This window comes from Odocoileus virginianus, chromosome 16 (genome assembly GCF_023699985.2).
Source record: "Odocoileus virginianus isolate 20LAN1187 ecotype Illinois chromosome 16, Ovbor_1.2, whole genome shotgun sequence".
NCBI lineage: Eukaryota > Metazoa > Chordata > Mammalia > Artiodactyla > Cervidae > Odocoileus > Odocoileus virginianus.
This window is the reverse complement of record NC_069689.1, coordinates 57,811,112-57,824,961: the sequence shown is the minus strand read 5'-3', so window position 1 is coordinate 57,824,961 and position 13,850 is coordinate 57,811,112. Positions and strand designations below refer to the sequence as shown.

At 40.3% G+C, this 13,850-nt stretch overlaps 1 protein-coding gene across 1 annotated transcript in view; it reads right to left on the bottom strand.

Moving 5' to 3' along the window:
* Positions 1 to 13,850, bottom strand: part of LOC110127355 (ADAMTS-like protein 3) — a 219,630-nt gene that overhangs the window by 104,064 nt on the left and 101,716 nt on the right. The window lies entirely within an intron of this gene.

The window sequence follows — 13,850 nt, the reverse complement described above, 5'->3', positions numbered from 1 at the left end:
CCCAGGGATCAAACCCAGGTCTCCTGCATTTCAGGCAGATTCTTTACTATCTGAACCACCAGGGAAGCGCTTATATCAAGATACATTAGAGAAAAGAGAACTGGGAGAGTTTAAAAATTTTAAATATATAGATGGATATAGGCTCAATGGTAAACAATCCATCTGCCAATGCAGGAAATGTAAGAGACATGGGTTCAATCCCTTGGTCAGGAAGTTACCCTGGAGAAGGAAACAGCAACCCACTCCAGGATTCTTGCCTGTGAAATCCCATGGACACGGGCACCAGGTGGGCTACAGCACATGGGGTTGCAAAGAATCAGATACACTGAGTGACTGAGCACACATACACATAGAAATGAAAAGAAATGATGTGTATTACTTAAATAAAATTACAAAACTTTACAGAGGACTAAAGCAGACTCGAAAAATGGAGAAACATACCATAGTCCTAAATAGCTAAACTCAGTACTGCAAAACGTTAATTCTCTCCAAATTCATCTATAAATTTATAACAACTCCAGTCAAAATCCCAAAAGGGGGTTTTCTGGACCTTAACAAATGATTCTAAAGTTCAACCAGTGGAGTAAATGTCTACAAGAGCCAAGAAAAAAACTGTAAAAGATGGGAAACTAGAAGGAAATTGCCTCAATTAAAAGAGTATAGAACTGCCATAGCAATAAGCATTCATATCTATTACGTTTTCTTAAGAAGCCCAGAAACAGACCCAAGTATAAGGACATAGTATAGAACCACAAGCCAGTGTGATGGATGGTTTAAAAGAAAACCATAGATAACTTCTTCACAAGATACACCAAAATTAATTCAGATATATTCCAGAAATCAATATTTTAAATGTGGAAACTGTAAAATAGTAAAAAAGTTATAGACTAAAAGTCACACAGACTTGATGTAACAAAGATTGTCCTAGATATATCAACCAAGGTAGAAATCCTAAAGGAAAAGACTAACAGATTTAATTACATGAAAATGGAAACACACATAGCATTTTCTATCTCACCTATAGATAAAGGGATAAGTATGTAAATATCCAGGCATCCTAGGTGGCTTAGAGGTAAAGAATTTGCCTCCGAATCCAGGAGACATAAGAAACGCAGGTTCGATCCCTGGCTTAGAAATATCCCCTGGAGTAGGAAATGGCAATTCATTCCAACAGTCTTGCCTGGTAGATCCCATAGACAGAGCCTGGCAGGCTACAGTCCATGCAGTTGCAAAGAGTCAGACATGACTTAGTGACTAAACAACACCAACAAATGTGAATATCCACATGAAAATGCAGCAATAAAAGCACAAGCATATGGGCTGGAAGAAAACCACCAAGATGCCTCTGAGGATGGAGAGAACAAGATGAGGCGTGAAGGCTGTTGGGGAAACACACAAAAGGAGTGTCAAACGAATGTTTTATTCTCCTCCCACCCCCCATAAAAGATCTGATGCAAACATGACAAAACATTCAATTTGATGAAGCCAGGTGGTACTAGAATGGGTGGATTTGACATTTCTCTTTAAAAATTTGGGGGTTAAAAGGCAATCACTGAACGTCCATAGCAGTTCGGAGAAAACAAACACCCATTCTAGTACCACCTGGCTTCATCAAATTGAATGTTTTGTCATGCTTGCGTCAGACCTTTTATGGGAGGGGTGTCCAGAGAAAAGAGTCAGAGATTAATTAAAATGTTAGCAGCTGCTACCTCTAGGTGGAAGGATGATGAGCAATTTTACTTCTTTTCTATTTGTGTCTCTGCATTTTGTAAAGTTCTTTTGTAAAGCCAACACTTTAATATTTTAATTGAAAACAAGCAAGCAAACAAACAAAACCACATCCTGTTGACATACAGAAAAGCTCAAGTCAGACAGGACTTCAAAAGTGAATCCTATGTTAGAGACCAGGAGAGTTTATGCAGGAAGCCCTGACATCTAATAAACTGTAGCAAGAGACTCCACTAGATATTACACAGATTTCCTTAAGCCTTTAGGCCAAGTTACCTCATCCAACCAAAAAAATAAATAAAAAATTAAGAGTGGGATCTGCAGAAAGGACCTTCAAATGTGAAATGAAGAAATAATGACTCCTAGCAAGGAGGAGGTTTTCCAATAATTTTTACCCACGTCTCACCGGTCAGTCGGTTTCCTGGCTTCTTACCAAGTCACCTATTTATAGCACAGTAAGCAGCCCTACTAGAGGCAATATTTCAGCAAAAGTCAAGTGAAAGGAAAGAATAAATATCTGGCAACTGATCAAGTCTGTCATCAGGGATAAGGGCTAATTAAACCCATATTATTTACTGTTCTAATTAGACCACTGTTCAGTTCAATTTTCTACACCAAATGTCACCACACAGAACTGTGTCCTGTCTATAATGTAATATAAAATAAAGTTTTAATTCATTAAAAAATACAATAAGCAGTTTAATACATTCATCTGGGCTTTTAGGTGGTGAGTTCAAATCATTTTAGGTAAACATTTAAAATATACACAGCTGAAATTGATTTTTCATTTTGTCACTTGATATACTGATAGGTTGAATGTGAAAAGTTGAAAAACATCATCATATATATTTTAAAGTGAAAGTCCAGAGTTCATTGCAATATTGTTTTAATTTGTTTTTATTCCCACTGTCCCATCTGTTCAGTTTAGAGTTTCTTTCCATAACTTCTCCACCTATACTTACCAAAAAAAAGTTTCTTGATTCTAAAATAACTAAAATAGGCAAGTTATAAAGGCAGGTCTTTGGTTTCTCTGATTGAATCAATGACATTATTTTTCCCCTAAGAAAACAGAAAATGACATCTCAAAGGTGTCCTCAAGTTTTTCTCCTCTCTCTGGCCATGAAGACAGTTAGATTTTGCTTTGAAATGCCACTGTTATTTCCTACCAGCCAATCTTCCTGCCCATCTCATCTATCTTCTTTTCCCAAGAATAGCAATGAAATCCCCGTTTTATACCCACTTTTCATCTCTTCCATTTGATGCCAACAGCATGATGATAATAATGATAACACAAACATTTAGAAAAACAAAACCCCTTTTGGAGCTGAACAAAGTGCCACAGGGTCATTTCTGAGCATTTATATTTGTGTGTATTCTTCCTTATAGTGAAAGAGAACTTGCTTCTCTGAACTTTTAACCTTCCAGAGCAGTGGATGCTGAGTCTCCATCCTCTGCCATAGAAAAACTCTTCTTGAGATTTCTCAAACCAGCTGGTACCCTCAATTGTCCCAGCTGTCTCAGGAATGTTTCCTCTCTGCATACTCTGCAGCCTCCACATTTTTTATTTTAAAATGTAGCACCCAGAATATAACATTGCTATCTAAGAACAATACCGACCACACAGTGTCCCTATTATCCAGGTTTCTTTTGATGAAATCTAAGTTTCTATCTCCCTTTATTCCCTCCCTTTCCCTTTCTCCCTTCCTTCCTCCTTCCCTCCCTTCCTTTCTTTCCCCTTTCTTCCTACCTTTTCCAGTCACATCATTTATTGGATCTCATTATGGAAGCAGTATTGCATAATGGTTAAAAGTTGTATGACTCTGGTTAAAATTCATAGCCTTCTTAGCCTTTCTAAAACTCATCGAAAAATAGAGATAAATTTACTCCAACAGTATTTAAATAAAATACCATCTATATAGATTGTATCACACAGCATCTCAGTAAAGGTAATAAGTGACTGTCTCAATCTCTGTCTCACCCAATGTCACTCAGTTGTGTCCTATTCTTTGTGACCCCAAGGACTGTAGCCCACCAGGTTCCTCTGTCCATAGGATTCTCCAGGCAATAAAAGTGGAGTGGGTAGCCATTCCCTTTTCCAGGGGATCTTCTGGACCCAGGGATCAAACTTGGGTCTCCCACACTGCAGACAGATTCTTTACTGTCTGAACCACCAGGGAAGCCAGAATGTCTCAATAAGTATAAGCTAGCTATTGTTCTTCAAAATAATGTCTTTTTTTCTCCAAACAATGACAGGAGAGCCAGCTCTCTCCCATCTTAACTTAGGCAAGACTTAACATTAATCGCTACTGAATTTCCTCTTGTTGGTTTTGGCCCAGAATACCAGCCTGCTGAGATCTGTTTGAACTCTGATCCTGTCACCCCATCGACAAGTCACTTTGCTCAGCTTTGCAGTTTCCATGCTCCACCCAAGTCTTTGATAAACATGCTAGACACAGCTCCCTCATCTTACAGAATTCCACATGCACATTTCTGCTTTTTTACAATAGTAAGCAGACCCTATTGCCAAGTAAGCAGCCAACTAATCAAATTTGGAATCTGTGAACATAGTTTAACATTACAATAAAAATATGAAACAAAACCCAATTACCATCATCAAGCGTTAGGAGGCAGAAAGATTGGTGGGGAGGGAAAAAGCCAGCCGTCAGGAGGAATTGAATCAGAGTTGCTGGGGTGGGGTCTGTATTCTTGGGCTGCATGTTAGTGGTGAGTCTCCTGAGAGAAGAGATATTAGCAGCCCCACTTTGGTCAGCTCCAACTCTGAAATCTAGTGAGAATAAAGTATGTTTGACTGATATTAGTTCCATATTTGACCTGAGGGTCACCCTGAAGAGGCAACTTCTGTTTGTAAGTTGGGTACCACTATTCCCCATTCCTTCTTCTCAGACATCCACGTGAGCTGTCTGAAAAGTGATTAAGTGATTAATTAAATTCCTTGTTATTAACATTTTATAAGGTCAGTTGTTATCTGAATCCTTTGTTGTTGCTGTTGTTCAGTCACTAAGTCGTGTCTGGATCTTTGAGATCCCATGGAATGCAGCATGCCAGGCTTCCCTGTCCTTCACTGTCTCCCAGAGCTTGCTGAAGTTCATGTCCATAGAGTCAATGATGCCATATGCTAACCATCTCATCCTCTGCCACCCTCTTCTCCTCTTGCCTACAATCTTTCCCAGCACCTGGGTCTTTTCAAATGAGTCAGATCTTTGCATCAGGTGGCCAAAGTATTGGAGTTTCAGCTTCAGGATCAGTCCTTCCAATGAATATTCAGGGTTTATTTTCATTAGGATTGATTGGTTTGATCTCTTCACTCTCCAAGGGTCTCTCAAGAGTCTTCTTCTCCAGCAACAAAATCTGAAACATCAATTCTTTGGCCCTCAGCCTTCTTTATGGACCAACTCTCATATCCACACATGAACCCTATCCATAGACTTTACCCCTAAGTCTGAGTCAACCAACATCATGTCACTCAGTGACCCTGTTCTGGGCCAGACTCTGAAATGTGCACAAAGAAAAAGCTGAAGAATCTGGTCCTGCACAAAGCAGCTACCATGTTTGTACAGAGTGAGCATCCTTGTCATAGCTGGTGTTGCCATTTTAATTGCTAAGTTGTGTCCACCTCTTTGCAACCCCATGGACTGTAGCCTGCCAGACTCCTCTGTCCATGGGATTCACCATGCAAGAATACTAGGGTGGGTTGCCATTTTCTTTTCCAGGGGATCTTCCCAGGTCAGGGACTGAACCCATGTCTCCCACATTGGCAGGTGGATTCTTTACCACTGAGTCACCAGGGAGGCCCATCCTTGCCAATACTTTTCGTATATTGCTTCTAACATTCTCAACAAACCCTTGAGGTGGATATTACCAATCTTCATTTTATAGATGTACAACGGTAGCTTCCAGAACCATATGCTCAAGATGTGGGGGAGCCCGCGCAGAACTCCTTCCTGCCTGACCCAGATGAAGCCTGCTTCTGTTCCCAGATTCTCCTTGCCTGCCCTTCTGGACCAGAAATCCAATCAAAAGCAGCAGCAACTTATCACCACTCCCAGTCGGCATTTCACATCTTGTATCGAACAGATCTGCTGCTGAGATTCACTTGACCACAACATTCCTTCCATATCTCAATGAAGTCTTTTTGCTTTTCTCCCCTTCTCTATGTTGTAAGCCTATTTTAAAAAAACAGAGACATCACTTTGCAGACAAAGGTCCATATAGTCAAAGCTTTGGTTTTTCTAGTAGTCCTGTACGGATGTGAGAGTTGGACCATAAAAAGGGCTTAACAATAAAATGGACAACTTGGAAGAAATGGACAAATTCTTAGCAAAGTATAACTTTCCAAAACTGAACCAGGAAGAAATAGAAGATCTTAACAGACCCATCACAAGCATGGAAATCGAAACTGTAATCAGAAATCTTCCAGCAAACAAAAGCCCAGGACCAGATGGCTTCACAGCTGAATTCTACCAAAAATTTAGACAAGAGCTAACACCTATCTTACTCAAACTCTTCCAGAAAATTGAAGAAGGTGGTAAACTTCCAAACTCATTCTATGAGGCCACCATCACCCTAAATCCAAAACCAGACAAAGATGCCACAAAAAAAGAAAACTACAGGCCAATATGAACATAGATGCAAAAATCCTTAATAAAATTCTAGCAAACAGAATCCAACAACATATTAAAAAGATCATACACCATGACCAAGTGGGCTTTATCCCAGGAATGCAAAGATTCTTTAATATCCACAAATCAATCAATGTAATACACCACATTAACAAATTGAAAGATAAAAACCATATGATTATCTCAATAGATGCACAAAAAGCCTTTGACAAAATTCAACATCCATTTATGATAAAAACTCTTCAGAAAGCAGGAATAGAAGGAACATACCTCAACATAATAAAAGCTATATATGACAAACCTACAGCAAACATTATCCTCAATGGTGAAAAATTGAAAGCATTTCCCCTAAAATCAGGAACAAGACAAGGGTGCCCACTCTCACCACTACTATTCAACATAGTTTTGGAAGTTTTGGCCACAGCAATCAGAGAAGAAAAAGAAATAAAAGGAATCCAGATAGGAAAAGAAGAAGTGAAACTCTCACTGTTTACAGATGACATGATCCTCTACATAGAAAACCCTAAAGACTCTACCAGAAAATTACTAGAGCTAATCAATGAATATAGTAAAGTTGCAGGATATAAAATTAACACACAGAAATCCGTTGCATTCCTATACACTAACAATGAGAAAACAGAAAGAGAAATTAAGGAAACAATACCATTCACCATTGCAACAAAAAGAATAAAATACTTAGGAGCATATTTACCTAAAGAAACAAAAGACCTATACATAGAAAACTATAAAACACTGATGAAAGATATCAAAGAGGACACAAATAAATGGAGAAATACACCGTGTTCATGGATTGGAAGAATTAATATTGTGAAAATGAGTATACTACTCAAAGCAATCTATAGATTCAATGCAATCCCTATCAAGCTACCAACGGTATTCTTCAGAGAACTAGAACAAATAATTTCACAATTTGTATGGAAATACAAAAAACCTCAAATAGCCAAAGGAATCTTGAGAGGAAGAATGGAACTGGAGGAATCAACCTGCCTGACTTCAGGCTCTACTACAAAGCCACAGTCATCAAGACAGTATGGTACTGGCACAAAGACAGAAATATAGATCAATGGAACAAAATAGAAAGCCGAGAAATAAATCCACATACCTATGGACACCTTATCTTCGACAAAGGAGGCAAGAATATACAATGGAAAAAAGACAACCTCTTTAACAAGTGGTGCTGGGAAAACTGGTCAACCACTTGTAAAAGAATGAAATTAAAACACTTTCTAACACCATACACAAAAATAAACTCAAAATGGATTAAAGATCTAAATGTAAGACCAGAAACTATAAAACTCCTAGAGGAGAACATAGGCAAAACACTCTCTGCACAGCAAGATCCTCTATGACCCACCTCCAAGAATATTGGAAATAAAAGCAAAAATAAACAAATGGGACCTAATGAAACTTAAAAGCTTTTGCACAACAATGGAAACTATAAGCAAGGTGAAAAGACAGCCTTCAGAATGAGAGAAAATAATAACAAATGAAGAAACAGACAAAGGATTAATCTCAAAAATATACAAGCAACTCCTGCAGCTCAATTCCAGAAAAATAAATGACCCAATCAAAAGATGGGCCAAAGAACTAAACAGACATTTCTCCAAAGAAGACATACAGATGGCTAACAAACACATGAAAAGATGCTCAACATCACTCATTATCAGAGAAATGCAAATCAAAACCACAATGAGGTACCATTACATGCCAATCAGAATGGCTGCTATCCAAAAGTCTACAAGCAATAAATGCTGGAGAGGGTATGGAGAAAGGGGAACCCTCTTACACTGTTGGTGGGAATGCAAACTAGTACAGCCACTATGGAGAACAGTGTGAAGATTTCTTAAAAAGCTGGAAATAGAACTGCCATATGACCCAGCAATCCCACTTCTGGGCATACACACCGAGGAAACCAGATCTGAAAGAGACACGTGCACCCCAATGTTCATTGCAGCACTGTTTATAATAGCCAGGACATGGAAGCAACCTAGATGCCCATCAGCAGACGAATGGATGAGGAAGCTGTGGTACATATACACCATGGAATATTACTCAGCCATTAAAAAGAATTCATTTAAATCAGTTCTAATGAGGTGGATGAAACTGGAGCCCATTATACAGAGTGAAGTAAGCCAGAAAGATAAACACCAATACAGTATACTAACGCATATATATGGAATTTAGAAAGATGGTAACGATAACCCTATATGCAAGACAGAAAAAGAGACATAGATGTATAGAACAGACTTCTGGACTCTATGGGAGAAGGCGAGGGTGGGATGATCTGAGAGAATAGTATTGAAACATGTATATTATCAAGTGTGAAACAGATCTCCAGTCCAGGTTGGATGCATGAGACAAGTGCTCGGGCCTGGTGCACTGGGATGACCCAGAGGGATGGAATGGGGAGGGAGGCGGGAGGGGGGTTCAGGATGGGGAACACATGTAAATCCATGGCTGATTCATATCAATGTATGGCAAAAACCACTACAATATTGTAAAGTAATTAGCCTCCAACCAATAAAAATAAAGAAAAAAAAAAAGGCTGAGTATCGAAGAATTGATGCTTTCAAATTGTGGTGCTGGAGAAGACTCTTGGACTGCAAGAAGATCAGACCAGTCAACCTAAAGGAAATCAATCCTGAATATTCATTGGAAGCACTGATGCTGAAGCTGATGCTCCAATACTTCGGCCACCTGATGCAAAGAACTGACTCACTGGAAAAGGTCCTGATGCTGGGAAAAATTGAAAGCAAAAGAAGAGGGTGACAGAGGATGAGATGGTTAGATGGCATCACTGACTTGATGGACATGAATCTGAGCAAACTGCAGGAGATAGTGAAGAACAGGGAATCCTGGCATGCTGCAGTCCATGAGGTCACAAGGAGTCGGACACAACTTAGCAACTGAACAACACAACATGTTGCAAGCAGAGCTCCACTTAGGTTTTTCCAAAATATTTGATTTTATCTAAATTATTCCATGAGGAAAGCCTGCCTTCTTTAACTTTTTATTTTGTATTGGAGTATAGCTGATTAACAATGTTGTGATAGTTTAAGGTGGACAGTGAAGGGACTCAGCTATACATATACATGTATCCATTCTCCCCTGAACTCCCCTCCCATCCAGGCTGCCACATAACACTGAGCAGTGTTCCCTGTGCTATAGAGTAGGTCCTTGTTGGTTATCCATTTTAAACACAGCAGTGTGTACATGTCCATCCCAAATGCCCTAATGATCCTTTCCCCCCATCCCTCCCCCTGGCAACCAGAAGTTTGTTCTCTAAGTCTGTGAGTCTCTTTCTGTTTTAAAGTTCATTTGTAGCATTTCTTAGGAATATTCTTGACCAATGTTCACAGGCCAAGATGCATTTGTTAATTTTCTCATACAAACATATACCAAGGGCTTGCAATGTTCAAGGTTCAGTGAGGATGAGGCTCAGGTCCTCAAAACAGTGAATAGCAGGTGAGAGAGCCTAAAGGGTCAGAATCAGCCCTCGCTCACTGAGAGCCATAGACACAAGGGACCAGAGCAAGTAGATGCTGAAACAGAAACAATTTCCACCTTGGTTACTTTCCAGTTTGTTGTTCAGTCACTCAGTGGTGTCTGAGTCTTTGCAGCCCCATGGAATATAACCTGCCAGGCTCCTCTGTCCATGGGATTTCCCAGGCAAGAATACTGCTGTGGGTTGCCATTTCCTTCTCCAGGGAATACACTAAGTCTGCTGGGAGCACTGGGCTAACCCTCCAATGTCCCCATCAACTTTTACCATGTAGTGGAATTGCAAGTATGTTCTTATTTTTGACTCAAATCTATTTTCTAATTGTAATGGAATTACAACACTTTCTATTTTCTTCCTTTTGCTCATTTATATCTCCCAGTTTTATACAATGAACATGTATACTTTATGCAATAAAACAGCCAATAAAAGTTCTTTTTTTTAAGGAGGAATAAAAACACTAAAGGGCACCCTGTGAAAACACATCCAGAGATGCAACATGTGCTGTTTGGTTAAAACTATCAAGCTTCAAGATCTTTTAGGAAATTCTATTTTCCTAAGTAGAGTTCTACCTAGGGAATATTCTGGAAGAAAAATTTTATAAAAGATATTGTTTATTCATTATATAATAGGACCAGTTAAAGCCAAGAATATTGTAGGAATAAGTGTACTTACAATCTCATAAAGGCTTGAGGACTTCTTGCCTTCCTTGCATCCCCATGCATAAATCAAATCATAAAATATTTCCCTGACAAGTTCTTAAATCTATGACTTATAATGAATAGTACAGTTCAACTAGTCTTACAAAAACATTAGTAATTAAACACAGATTTCACATATAAGGTCACTTATTGCAAATGCTACATTAACAACTCCATATTAAAAACAACTCAAAATAAAATAGGTTCCACTGGCATACAACTGCCCAGACATCAAGTAAATGTTCATTCCAGTGTTACCACAAAGATTATTTTAGGAGATGACAAACAGCTCTGATTTTTGTTAATAGTAAATACAGTCTTCCAGGTCAATACTACCTTGAGATCTTTAACAACAGTTTCTTAATATGAATTGGGTAAATGATGTAAAATGTCACTCAAGCTGTCACAGTGATTCAATAATTCAGTTCAGCTAGAATACCTTAAACACCAACATATTGAAAGCTGTATGCTAGGCATATGCCTCTGTCTTCTCGGTTCATTCTACACTCCACTGGGAGGTACATATATCCACAGGTCATTACCATGATGGTCAGTGACCACTAGGATTTGGTTCCCCCTTTCCTAACCAATGTGTTACCTATTATTTTGTTGTTCTTCAGTTGCCAAGTTGTGTCTGACTCTTTGCTACCCCATAGACTAGCTCTCCAGGCTCTTTTGTCCATGGGGTTTCCCAGGCAAGAATACTGGAGTGGGTTGCCATCTCCTTCTCCAAGGGATCTTCCCAATTCAGGGACTGAACTCATGTCTCCTGCATTGGTAGGTGGGTTCTTTACCACTGCACCACCAGGGAAGCCCACCTACCTTCTGAAAACTGAAAACCCTTCACTGATTCTTTGGGATAACTGTTCTCTACCTCCAGACTCTCCATGACTTGCTGTATCTCATCCTTCAGCTCTAGTTCCTGCAGATCAGACTCATACCACATCCCATATTCCAAGCACACCATATTTCCCATGATTGCCCAAACACATTCGTCATGTCCTGCTTCCTTTTGCAAACCCCCCAAAAAACACCAAGACACTCCTCTTGGAGCAGTTCTATTTGCAGGTGAACAGTAAGTGAAGATCTAGGACCAACCATCCCTCTTTCCCTAAAGCTGAGGTCAGTATAGTTTGGGAGAGCTTCTGGGCAAGCCTCTTGCTTCTGGATTTTTCCTGCCATCCCATCACTACCTAGGAGGCTGGCCTCAGGTCTGGGATTCCTCACCTCACTGAGTCTCCTTCCCTAGTTAGCCAGGTTATGTACTCCAGTCACCGTCACTATCAACTTCCTGGTATAGAATATACTTCCTGCATCAATATATATACTTCCTGCATCAATAGGTTGATGCAGCCTGTTGTTCCAGTCAATCCTAAAGGAAATCGACCCTAAATATTCATTGGGAGGAACTATGCTGAAGCTGAACCTCCAGTACTTTGGCCACCTGGTGCAAAGAGCTGACTCACTGGAAAAGACCCTGATGCTGGGAAAAATTGAGGGCAAGAGGAGAAGTGGGCGACAGAGGATGAGATGGTTGGATGGCATCACTGACTCAATGGATATGAGTTTGAGCAAACTCTTGGAGACAGTGAAGGACAGAGAAGGACAGGGAAGCCTGGCATGCTGTAGTCCATGGGGTCGCAAAGAGTAGGACACGACTGAGCGACTGAACAACAACAATTATTCTAGTAAAAGAAAAAAATCTCCAACAAATGCCATGAAGAGGTCCCAAATCATGGCAACCATAGCTTCTCTGTGTCAGGATGAAGGAAAACCAAGCAAACACTTCCAGACTTCTAAGAGTGAGGCAGGCCTTTCATATACAGCAAGTTAGTCCAGTATGTTAGGTGGAAGAACTAGGTCCCAGCGGGAAAGAGGGCAGATTCAGATGGGGATAATTTGAGGAGTGATTTATTTTTTATACACACTTTATTTTAAAAACTGATTTATTTGGCTCTCTGGTCTTAGTTGCAGCATGTGGGATCTAGTTCCCTGTTGTTTTGTTGTTCGGTTGCTAAGCTGTGTCCAACTCTTTGTGACCCCATAGACTGTAGCCTGCCAGGATCCTCTGTCCATGGGATTTCCCAGGCAAGAATACTGGAGCAGGTGCCATTCCCTTATCCAGGGGATCTTCCAGACCCAAGGATCAAACCCATGTCTCCTGCATGACCAGGGATTAAACCCGGGTCCCCTGCATCGGCAACATGGAGTTTTAGCCATTGGACAACCAGGGAAGTCCCTTGAGGAGCATTTTTAAAACACACTTTACATACAGCATAAATTAACATGACATTATATATGAGCTGTACTCCAATCAATGAAAGAAAAGCTTACACACACTACTCAGATGAGGACAAGGTATAGGGAAACCTCAGGGCTGATACAGCACCCCGTAAGACAATTCACAATATCTGCCTGGGCTGTGCTTGCAAGATGGGGTAAAGGCAGGCAGGGGCTATACGTAAAGGGCTGGCTGATAGAAACTAAGGCCTTTGCTCAAGAATTACAGGGGACTTCCCTGGCAGTCCACTGGTTGAGACTTCACCTTCCCATGCAGGGGAATGAAGGTTCAATTCCCGGTGAGGGAACTAAGATCCCACATGCCTCACAGCCCAAAAACCAAAACATAAAACAGAAGCAATACTGTAACAAATTCAATAAAAACTTTAAAAATGGTCCTCATCATAAAAAAAAAAAATCTTGAAAAAAAAAAAGAAAAAGAATTACAGCCCACAGCAACCTCATAAAGTGAGAGCTGGGCAAACAAATACACTTCTCTCCGCCCTCGATCCACTCCTCTGCAGTGCTCACTACTGGCCAAAGCCAGCCAGGAGCCAGAGGGCCTGGGGAGACCACTGATGCAGTCCACACAGGTCAGCCTCCCAGGGTGGGAGGGGTATGCAGCACAGGGTGGGGAGCAGTGAAGAATGAATCTGGAGGGCAAAGGGAAGCTTTCCAGCCCAGTAATTTATTGACTCACTGGAATATTTTTAAGCAGAGGAGTGACTTCGGTAAATTGTATTTTGGAAAAATTACTCTGGCAGGAGTGTGGGGAAGGACTGAGGGAGGAGAGCCTCACTTAAGTGCAGAGCTGGAAGGGCCATTGCATAGAGCAGACAGGAAACAAGAGCCCAGGCTAGACACCACCAGTGTCTGAAAGAGGAGGGCGTAGACGTGAGGGGCTTTGTTGTTGTTTGTTCAGTTTTTTTCATTGAGATAGAATTGACATGTTAACATTACATTACATTAGTTTCAGGTGTA